Source organism: Equus caballus, chromosome 17 (assembly GCF_041296265.1).
Source record: "Equus caballus isolate H_3958 breed thoroughbred chromosome 17, TB-T2T, whole genome shotgun sequence".
Classification (NCBI taxonomy): Eukaryota; Metazoa; Chordata; class Mammalia; order Perissodactyla; family Equidae; genus Equus; species Equus caballus.
The window spans coordinates 84,956,738-84,968,959 of record NC_091700.1 but is presented as its reverse complement, the minus strand read 5'-3'; the positions used below and the strand labels follow the sequence as shown (position 1 = coordinate 84,968,959).

Sequence of the window (12,222 nt, the reverse complement as noted above, 5' to 3'; positions counted from 1 at the left end):
ACTCAAAGTTGCTGGAGCGTCTGGTCTTTCAGAATGAGCTTGAGATTTGAACTTTTAGGTGGAATCTCCTAATTTTATTACTGTTGGCACCTTAAAATTTTTTTAAAAATTAATAGACTTTATTTTTTAGAGCAATTTTAGGTTTATAGAAAAATTGAGCAGAAAGTAGAGAGAGCACCCATATGCTTCCTCCCCTCTGCCCACCCCAGTTTCCTCTATTATTAACATCTTGCATTAGGGTAGTACATTTATTACAACTGATGAGCCAATATTGATATATTATTATGAGCTAAAGTCCATAGTTTACATGGGGTTTCACTCTTGGTATTGTACATTCTATGGGTGTTGACAAATATATAATGGCATGTATCCACCATTACAGGACAAGGCAGAGTGGTTTCACTGTCCTAAAAATCCTCTGTGCTCCACCTATTCGTTCCTCTTTCCCTTTCCCTGAACCCCTGGCAACCAGTGATGTTTTTACTGTCTCTGCAGTGTTACCCTTTCCAGAATGTCATATAGTTGGAATCAGACAGTAGGCAGCCTTTCCAATTGGCTTTGCTCACTTAGCAATATGCATTTAGGTCCCCCGCATGTCTTCTCATGGCTTGATAGCTTATTTCTTTTTATTGATGAATAGTATTCCATTTTACAGATATGCCAGCTTGCTTATCCATACATCTATTGAAGGACATCTTGGTTGCTTCTATTTTATTTTTACAGCTTTATTGAGGTATCATCAACATACAATAAACTGCACATATTTCAAATCCAAAATCTGATGAGTTTTCACATACGTATACACCAGTGAAATCATTGCCAAAATCAAGATAACGAATGTATCTACCACCCCCAGAATACTCCTCATGCCTCTTTGTAATTCCTTCCTCACTCCCCTACCTGCCACCCTGTCCCCAGGCAAATACTTGTCTGCTTTCTGTCACTTGAGATTAGTTTGCATTTTCTGAAAGTTTATGTAAATGGAGTCACATAGTATGAGCTCTTTTTGTCTGGCTTCTTTCACTCAGCACATTCGGGGGGCCAGCATTTCCCCTGGATTCTGTAGAAGTTAAACTTCAAGAAGCTGGCAAATCTCCTGAGGATGGTAACTAATGATATGGAGCCAGAGATTTGCCCTAATATCAAATACCTCCTCACCAAATATCTCCTTATATACTGTATTAGTTATGAAAATAACCCAAACTATTCTTCTCTTCAGAGTCATGTTGCAAAAGATTCTTCACTCTCTTTAAGACAGGCATGAAGCATTTTCACGGTCTGATATAAAGAACCTTCCAAAAACAACGGACTCCCGATGCTCCCGCTCTCTATGACCGCCATGTTTTGATACGACGGACATGGTTCTGACTGAGTGAATTTCTCAGCCTTCCTTTGCTCTGTACTTTGACATCTGCAAATTATGAAATAGCATTTTCAGTATATGATTAAATGGAGGATTAAGGTGGATTATAAAAATGTGTATCCTATAATTCCAATTTGATTAAAAAGACTATTGAAAGAATGAATAATTACATTCACCTGGAATGATAAACAGCAAAAGATTAATTAGAATTACTTCTCGATGGTGAGATTATGAGTGATGTAAATTTTCTTCTCTGTACTTTTCTGTGTTTTTCAAATTTTCTAAAATGAATGTGTGTATTGTTATCAGAAATAGCGTGGGAAAAGTTTATGTTCAGTCTCAAATTTCGGCTTTTGATTTGCAAGAAATTAGCAAGTTATTTGGAACAGTTCTCACCCCCAACTAACTTGAACCTTAAGACAACAATAGTCATTGCTTATCATTCATTCATTCATTCACTTATTCCTCCAGCAAACATTTATTATTTAGTTACTAGGGGTTAACTCTGTGTTAGATGTTGGATATAAAGATGATCAAAATAGCAATGCTCTTCCCTTGGAAAGATCCCTCTACAGCTGACCAGTTATCCAAGTCAGTTTACTGATTGACGGGGTTGGTCAAGGTGTGGGGGGTGGCTTAAGGTTTCAACTAGGAAGTAGGCTTTGAAAGAGAAGAAGAAATGTGCTGCTCTTGGTTCTCAAGGATGTGGGACCCATTCCAACGATGGATGTCATTCTGCATGACTGTGTTGGTGCTTCCATCAGTGAACTGCAAAAACAAGGAAGGGCCTTAAAACGATTCAGTGCAGTGCAACTGCAGGTCTACCAGTGTGCTTGCTGACTCCGTTATTCTAGAGACTTTTTGACAGCTAACTTTTTACTCTGCAATAATTGTAGATTCACATGCAATTGTAAGAAATAATAGAAAGAGATTCCGTGTGCCCTTAACCCAATTTCCCCTAATCATAATATCTTGCAAAACTATAGGACAAAATCTAGAAAAATGAAGAAGAGACAGCTCCATCTTCTCAGCAAACTTCATATACGGCCTGTACCTTTCCCTTTCCTGGCAGGATTCTGCAACATAGACTCTTTCTCTCACACTTTAATAAAGGCATACCGTAAGATAGATTTTTCTTTACATCATAAGATATTTAAATATTTCCTTTAAGGGTTACTTGGCAATCACCTTACATTTGGATTATTTTCTCGGATGAAGTTAATATATAAATATGAAGGAGCAGTTTCTAGTTGTCAGGCTGTGGGGACTCTGAACAGAAAAACTTAACCCCTGAATAGTATGTTTGTAGGGGTGGGAGGAAGGCCGATGGAAGGAATATTCCCCCATCATTGAAGGAGATCATTCAGCAACGCACAGTCTCAAAGGGGCGTTGACGGGGCAACCAGAAGTCAGTGCAGTCTCCAGCCACAACCAACCATGATGTCATATACAAGGAGGCTTCTATTTCTCCTGCAAGAAGAGGAGCAGACACACTTGGGGACCCTAAGAGTACAGCTTAAGGGAAACATCTAAGAGGGCAAGAGAGGGAAGGTTTCCCTAGGAAGAGCCCAACCCACCTCCCAAGTCAGAAGGAAGCGAAGGAGCTCCCTGCACCTTTCCATAGAGAAGAGGGGCAAGTAAGTCAGGAGACCACCTGGCTGTTCAGCTGAGGAGTTTATCCTTAAAGGCATGGTGCTTCCCTGTTCTCATTCATAAATGTATTTAATAAGTATCATTGAGCACTTTCTATCTGTTCATCTCTAACTGTTAGTTGACAGAAAGACAAGAATTGAGTGACTTTTAAATACGAGCTGCTTGAGACAAAGATGAGAGGAAAAAAGTGTCCTTATCAGGAAAGAGATATCTCACATTTTCTCATGCCTGGTTGCCTTGTGTCAGGAAATAGCGCTATGAATCAGGAGACCGAGGCTCTGTTGCTAACTAGCTTCGTGGTCTTGGGTAAGTTATTTTTGACTCTGGCTGGGCCTTGGTTTTCTCAACTCAGAGTATTGGTCTAAATGATTTTTAACTTCTCATCCAGATCTGTAATTTATGAGATGATATGGTTCAAAGAGACTACAGATGGTACTAACTGTAGGATAGTAGGAGCACCTGGTACTGACTGATAAATGCTCACCTTTACGGAAGTAGGCGCCCTTCCATCCAATTTTGAACTTCCAATGAGATAAAGCATAATTCCTTGTGTCACTAGAGAGCAGCTAAGGCTTATGATGGTCTCTCCTCGAGTTCTCTTCAGTGTCTCTTCTCCACCCACATGACCCACACCAACTCTCCTTCTAAACCCAAATGTTTGAGGATGTGTTGAGGGTGACCTGGGTTGTGAAAAGAGATTGAACTTATGAGTTTTGATGCCCAATTTCACCATTTACTCTCTGTTATGAGTTGAACTGTGTCCCCCTCCCACCAAATTTCTAAGTTGAAGTCCTAATCCCAGTACCTCAGAATGCAACCCTATTTGGAAACAGGGTTGTTGCAGACCTAATTAGACGTACGATGAGGTCATGCTGGAGTAAGGTGAACCCCTAATCCAATATACTGGAGTCCTTATAAAAAGAGGAAATTTGAACATAGAGACACACACATAGGGAGAACGCCACGTGACGACTGGAGTCATGCTGCCACAAACCAAGGCACTACCAGAAGCTGGGAGAGAGTCATGGAACAGATCCTTCTCTGTTGCTTTCAGAGGGAGCACAGCCCTGCCAATACCCTGATCTCAGACTTCTAGCCTCCAGAACTGTGAGACTATAAGTTTCTGTTGTTTAAGATACCCAGTTTTTGGTACTTTTGTGTTAAAGTAATCAACAAAGAGGCCATTAGACTGAGGAGGCTCTAATGCCTTGGTAGTCTGTGTAAGCAAACTGAAACCTGAGCCAGAGTCAGTTCCTGTAAACGCCTCAAGATTAAGAACAAGCAATCACAGTCAACTAGGTTTTCCCAAATAATGCAACTACTTAAGCTATAGCTAGTTGAATAATTTGCTTGCTTTGCTTCTGTATCTTCTCTGTAAAAACCTTGCCCATAGCTCCTGTTGGTGGAGCGCTCCTCACCACTTCTGGTTTGATGCCAGCCAATTTGAATGATGTTTGCTCAAATAAACTCTTAAAAATTTTAATATGCTTCAGTTTATCTTTTAACAGTTCCATTTAGTAGTCATGGCAAACAGACCATTTGTGCAATCTTAGGCAACTCAGACAAATTCTGAGTGGAAATTGAAGACATACAGGGAGGTTTCTTTTTTTTTGAATGTAGGTGTTTTTTCTAATGTGCTTTACTCTTTAGCTTTCACCCTCCCTAGTGCCCAGTCCCCATAAGCACCATGACTTTGCCTGTTCACTTACAAATTTGTATTTCCTCAGGTCTCCAGTGAGGACAAACGTGTTTCCACCAAAAAACATTGCTCACTCCTCCATCATTTCTGCATCTTCTGCTGAGTTCTGACTTGGCCTTCGAATCGTCCCACTCAAGATGAAATCCATTTCCATGGCATAAATAGACAGTTGGTGTTCATAAATTCAATCGATTTTGTGACTATAAAAATAGTAACTTGTTGTAAGTTTCTCTTATAATTGAAGCTAAACCAAAACGTCCGAGAAATTGTCTTGTTTCGTACTACTTTTGTCTGTTTCCTTCTTACGCCAGAACACTGTTTAAGAATGAAAAATTCGTAACAGTAAAATTTACATTTAGAAGGCAGCTGTCTGCCCTGATTTGTGAGAAGTACATTTTTGGTGATCCTTCCAGACCCTGAACACTCTTAATTGCACATTCATAAGCTCTAGTGGATCTGTTAGTACTAAAATTATCCAGAAAAGTTTACATTTTTTAGCTCACACGACCTCTTACAAATGTATAGATGGTATTTGCTGGGTTTGATCGGAAGTGGGCAGAAGGAAGAGTGATTCCTTCCTTCCTTAGATCCGTATCTTGAAGGAGGAGTAGCTATATTACTTACTCAACTCAGACATTAAATTTAGGGATACACATAAAAAAACGCAAATTGAATACCGCTTACCAGAATGGAGGATGAAACCAAAATGATAAAATAAGTGTTAGAGGGCACAAATGTGCATAACAAGGAATTGCGATGAGTATAAAGGTGATACAAAATCTGAAATCAAAAGACGTGTTTGATGTATAAACACAACCTTAAGGGTAGACTATCAAAAAATGCATGCAGGTAGGAAAAAAAGGCATCCAATTGAATACCAGAACCACACAGCCCATTCCTAACCCTTAATTCCTCTGAAGAACAATTCACACGACTAGAAAAGAAAAGCTCTTAGATGTAGAAAGCAAAACCTTTATCAGGACAGATTCCCAGCATTTAGGAAACAATTCGGACACAGGGGGAAAAATAATCTCTTTTCCCCATGATGTGGCAGCAGAGAATAGATCAAAAAGCATCAGACAGAGGTGTCTAGCAGGGACTAAACACAGGGAGGATTTTCACATTCAGAGGCATGGAGAAAAGAACAGGCAACTTGCTGACAAGCAGAAGAAAGATGCAGATGATTTCTCTGTATTAATCTTACCAGCAGCTCTAAAATGTTTACCACCCCATTGGATTGCTTCAGCAGGCTTTGAGCCGTTTCTTCCTCCTTTGAATGTAGGGAAGGCACGAGCTGGCATCCTATCTCCAAAATTTTGCATGCCCACTCTGCATCATCCACTGACAAATTCTCTAAAGTATTTAATTCAATTCAGTCCTGTGAACACACACTGAGTCCTTCTTATGTGTAAGATGGTGCTAGGTGCTGAAATGTAAAATGAAAGTATGCAGAACATCTCTTCTCATTAAGATTCTGCCTCCACTGTAAAATGAGAGTAAAATGAATTGCTTTCTAATAAGTCACTTTTTCTACTTTCAGATTATTTAGCTCTATGATACACAGCTGCCTCTCTTTACAGGGTTTCAGAACATTCCTTAGGATAGTCCTTGATTTTATGGCTTCCACTGGCAATGAATGGTCTTAGTACATCCATGAGATATCTCCTCCCAGATTCTGCTCTTCTTTTTCTAGCAAAGATTTTCCTTCTGTAAATAAAGCAATATTTAATTATAGCCATGCTCATGATCTGAGATCTTGTTGGCTTATATCCTTGGATCTTTGAGTACTTCTCAGGAACTCTTGAATTCTTTTCTAAGTCCTGGCGTGCTTACAAACAACAACTTGGCTGGGTGTTTACTACCTTTGGACTTAAACAGAAATATATGTGTGCATGTATATATCTCTCTGCCTCCTTTTTCAAGAGATTTGAGATAGGCTGGAGAAACACATAACTTTGCAAAAGGGTAAAATAAGAATCCCAGAATCCCAAAACATAAGGAAGGAAAATATCACACTAGATACTGTGTGAACTGGTTTTTCGTCATGGAGGCTGCAAATTTGGCTCTAAGCTTCATAAGTGACCAAGGCAGAGAAAGAAAAGTTATTCTAAGATTCCCAGGGTCCGAAAGTTCAGGACGAGGTAGTCGCTGTGAGGAAGCACAGTTTTTCTGGATAGTGAGCCCCGAGAGAAATCTCTCCCCTGGATCCTCATAAAAAGGATGCTGTGCGGTGTGTTAGATGATAAAAAAAAATGCCTTAGAAGTTTCACGTATTTTCCCACAACGTGCCTTAATGTGGGCAGATGGCTTGATACTAAGAGGTGATTCAGTTAATGTGAGGCTGAGAGGGACCAGACAGTCTCAACTTCAGCCAGTTTCCTCTGTCAGAATGAGGATTTCTTAATTCTCTTCTGACCAGCTGAGGCTTCCATCTAGGGTAGCAATGTTAAAACAATTCATTTAAATGAAAAGTATTTAAATTACAAGCGGTGGTTCATTGTAATTTAGGTGGGATAACAGCTAAGGACACCAACCTTAGCACAGTACCTGGCACAGAGAAGGAGATAAAGAAATGTCTTTTCCTCTGTCCCTTCACATGAAGCACTGTGGTGGCTTCCTGGAGAAGGTGATAAACTTGGCAATGCAGTATAGTGAAAAGAGCATGACCTTGGAGTCAGGAAAACACAGCTCCATCACAGGTCTCACAGCTTCCACTTCTTCTCCTGTAAAATGGGGACAACACCCAGTGAATAAGTAACCAGAAACGATATATACCAAGCTCCTAGCCCACTGCCTGGAGCATAGCAGAGACTGAATACATTAGGCTGCTTTCTTACTCCTAAAATCACAGAATCAAGTAATACGTAGGAACTAAAAACACCACAAAATCCAATGACATTGAAAGAATCACAACATCTACATAACCTGGAGCCAGATCCTGCCAAATCCAGAGTAAATCTCTTCATCTTTTTGAAAATCATTTGATCACTCCCTAGAAATTTTGCTCCAGGTCAAATAATCTATACTCGTCCAACCCTTTCTCACTTGTCAAGCATTACTATTATTATTTCCTGGTGCATTTTGTTTCTCCTGCTCTTTCAAGGTATGAAACCTCAAACTTGATGTTTCCATGGGATAAATAAAGAGTGCCCTGGTTTTGCGGGGGATGATTGTGAACTTTGGGAGGACAGTTACTCAACAAATATTTTTAAAGTGCTTATGATGTGCAAGGCGGATGAGGTGGCAGCCTGGTTTAAGCCTTTCCCTTTAACCATTTAAGCCTTTTCCCCAAAGCCAAGGTGAGTATGAGAAGCCTCTGGGTCTCTGCCATCCTAGGAAAAGGGCAGAAACTATATAAATTCCTCCACTGTGGACAAGCAGAATGGTGGTTAATGGCCATAGATACTTTGGAAGCGTCAATGGTGTCCATAGTGTCTCTCTCAGTTCTCTCTTTGGGAACTCTAGGGTTTTATCTGTGCTGAAGTCTCAAAGTCTGGGTCATGGATCCATTTGAGAAGCTAACAAAAATCTGTGAATTTTCTTCAGAGAAAAAGTCCTATGCTACATTCTCTATACAATTTCAGGATGTTCAAGTGCTCCCTGAAGTCCATCCTGAAACCCCCAGAGTTGGAAGCATCTGTTTGAGTGGCATGCCCCCAGGGTCCTGCCATATACCTCTACTCTCTTTATCATTTTCACTCATGAATTGGGTTATGAAGACAATGATGACAGGCCAACCAAATGTGTGGTTAAGATGTAGGCTGGAATGAGAGAAATCATATTGTTTGGTACACTAATTTAATAGAGGCAAAAGTAAATTCTTGCGTTTAGATCCTGTTATCCTGTTATGGGCTGAATTGTGTTCCCCCAAAATTAATATGTTGAAACCATAGCCCTTAGTACCTCAGAATATAACTGTATATGGAGTCAAGGCCTTCAAAGAAGTGATTAAGTTAAAAAGAGACCATTATGGTAGACCCTAATCCATTTTGACTGGTGCCCTTATAGGAAGAGGAAATTTGGACACACAAGGAGACACCACGAGTGTGCATGCATGGCAAAAAGACCAGGTGAAGAGACAGCAAGAGGATGGCCACATGCAAACCAAGGAGAGAGGCTTCGGGTGAAACCAACCCTGCCGACACCTTGATCTTGGACTTCCATCCTTCAGAATTGTGAGAAAATAAATTTCTGTTTGTTATGGTATTTTGTTATGGCAACCCTAGCAAACTAATACAGACCCCAAAAGACAATTCACAAGAAAAGAACAGGGAATGGGGCTAGGAGAAGCATTTGACTTTAAAGTAGTCATGTGAAAACCATATGAAAGAAACGTAGGGATTTAAATTGACTTTAAATGCAGTAAAAATAAAACAGTGCTGACCCTCACTGTAGGGATCCTCCTAAAGATCCTCTCAAAGACAGAGGCAGCAATCTTGGCCACGGACTTGCTCTTACCAATGGAATGTGAGCAGAAGTAAATGAGGTGGGCTGCACTTTCAAGAGTAGCCCATGACTGCCTTCTTTGCCACAAGATGAACAATATGAGAAAAGGAATGAAAAGATGCTCCTTCTCCCTGAGTCGTGGAACGATGGCATTGTGGAGCATAGCTACAGCTGTTTCACATTTGTTTCATAACCCAACAAGATTTTGAGGTCTTAACTGCAGCATGACTTAGCCTAAGCTAACAGACACAAAATTGATGGGGTGATGTGACTGCTAAGCAAAGCTCATGAGCTAATGTTTTAGTCATCTTTTCTTAGCTCATATCAGGAATCTTGAATTAAGTTACATGCATCAAGAGGTCATATAGCAAATTGAATTTTCCAAAAAAAGAGAGACGAGGCCGATGGGAGGATTGAAAACTAGGTCATATGAAGGAAAAATGGAAGGAACTGAGGAAATTTATTCTGAAAGAGAAAAAATAAGGATGAAAATCCTATGGAAAATGGACTGTACCCATTCTAGGGCATCTGAAGGGGTCCCCAAGGGCTTTTGGTGGAAGCATTGGTAGAGGAAATTTTCACTAAATATTTGCGTTTAAATTTACATTCAAATTATGTTAAATATTTATTAAAAAGGAAGAATTTCCTAATCCTTAGAACTATTTCTTAAAGGAACCTCCTTACTAGAGGTGTTTAATCAGACACTGGTGATACCTTGTCAGAAATAGTGAGGAGGGGATTTATTGGTGGTGTTGATGTGGGGACCACAGTAGAGTGTTGGACTGGGCCACTGATTTTCAAACATTTTTAGCAGTTATAACAAAATATGAAATGGAACCTCCAACATAATGGTGGTATTAATTATTCTAAATTTATTTTATATAGCCAAACTAACAACATTTAATTTGTGTAAAGCCAATCACTATAATGGTGAAGCCCTTCTGATGAACTCAAAAAATTGAATTGGGTCTATTTACTCATTAACTGCTCTCAAGTAGCCTCTCTTTGCCAAGCACTGTACTTGGCATCGGGGAAATACAACATGGTTAAGGTTCTTGCTCTCCTGGAATTTATACTTGGGTAGAGGAGACAGACTATCAGCAACTAAACCGTTAAGTAGGAGAATTTTAGATAGTGATAAGTGCTATGAAGGAAAAATAATGCAATGTGATAGAGAGTAGGTGGCTGGGGGTAGACACAGTAAAGTGAGGGGTCTGGACGACTTCTCTCAGGAGCTAACATTTGAGCTGAAACCTGAAAACAAGGAGGATTCTGAGCAAGAACATTCCAGGCAGGCAGAACAACAGTACAAAGGCCAAGGTAGAAATGAATGTGAAACATTTGAGTAACTGAGTAATTGCTGTGCTCTGCGATTGCAGAACAGAGGGAAAGAGAGACAGGAGAGGGACAAGGTCATGGAGGATCTTATACACCAGTTCTTCTCAAACTATCTATGGTAAAGAACTCAAAGTTTTTTCTTTTTTTAAAAAAATTTTTCAGTCACAGACCAACATGCCATCCAACATGACTAGTTTGCAGATTGTGAGACAAGATCATCACTATGCAAGCTTGACAACTCCCCAAATGGACCATGCTGTCTTCAATGAGATGAGTCCAATGATCATGTGCTTGAAACTTGTAGCAATGTCAAATTGCTATGACAGTTACATGCTGGCTCAATTTCTCTCTTTACTGTACTTATCTTGATGCAGACCAGGAATAGATGTTCATGGATCTGTGGACCACATTTTGAGTAGGGCAGGAAAAGGACCTTGGATTTTACTCTAAGTGCAGTGGGAAGCATATATGAAGGAGGCAAGAAGGAAAAGAATCAAGGGCCTCTTATAGGATAGTGGGGGTGCTCTTTATTAAGATGGAGAAGATTGATGGCGGAACAAATTTGGAAGGAGAGACTGAAAGTTCTCCTTTGAACAGGTTGAGGGAGAGATGTCTAGACCTCCAAGTAGAGAGGTCAAGTAGGAAGTTAGAACTCACAGCTGAGGTCAGGACCAGGGTTGTAATTTTGGGACATCATGATAGCCTGCATATAAAGCTCCAGACTAGGCAATTTATGTAGCAAGAGCTGTTATGAAAGAAATCTCAGGATCTAGACCTGGAGATATTCCAACATGAGAGTTGTTGACTCCATCAGTGTCAATATCCAAAAAATTTGAATCTAATGTTTATGGAACCCTAGGGTTTCACAAAACAGAAGGAAATCCCAAAGTGTCATGATGCTGGCATGAAGTGGATTGATAAATACATGTGGAATCACTGAATGAGCTCCAAAACACCATTCCAATTCTGAGATACTGCAATTTCAGTATTATTCAAAATTCATAGCCATGATGTGGTGGGTTGAATGTGGCCTCCAAAAAGATATGTCCATGCCCCAGAACCTGTGAATGTGACCTTATTTGGTAAAAGGGTCTTTGCAGACATAATTAAATTAAGAATCTCAAGATGAGATTATTGACAAAAATAATCCAAAACCAATCTATAAATGAAAATTGAGGTGAGTTTATTATAAGCCAGATCTAAGAACTAGCTCAGCCTGGAGACTTCCTTCCCCAAGGAAGGAAGGGCACAAAGAAGTGGGGGTGAACAGAGTGTTACATACCATCAAAGAGCATGTATCACACATGATTGAAATGTCCCTTTTACAATAGTCATGAGATTGCCCCATCAGCACAGCAATTGATGGACGTAGCAGGTAGTAGGTCTGCTGTCTCAGTGGACACAGCAGGTAGCCCGTCTGTTGTCTCAAGGTGAGTGGTCACAGGGTGGGCACAGCAATCAAATCCTAGCCTAGGGAGAGATGCTCATCCTTAAGGAAATGCCAATGTGGAAGAAGTTGCATCTTTATCTTAAGGCCATTTGTTCTTGTCTTTGGGACATAGCAAATGCTTAAAGCATCTATACAATGCATGCTCAACGGCCATGTCAGGCCCTTTTGGAAAAAAAAACAGGGTTAGACTAAATTAGGTTTACACCAAATGGCTTCCTCATATACTCCAATATATCCTATTGCTTGCCATTTGTTTATCAAGACCATTGTGGA

General features: G+C 40.1%; 1 protein-coding gene across 1 annotated transcript in view; it reads left to right on the top strand.

Moving 5' to 3' along the window:
* The window catches only part of DCT (dopachrome tautomerase), an 80,941-nt gene that overhangs the window by 30,460 nt on the left and 38,259 nt on the right, over positions 1-12,222 (top strand). The window contains exon 2 of the mRNA XM_070240390.1: positions 8,724-8,890. The gene's annotated coding sequence lies outside the window, so the exon portion shown is untranslated. The remainder of the gene's footprint in view (positions 1-8,723; positions 8,891-12,222) is intronic.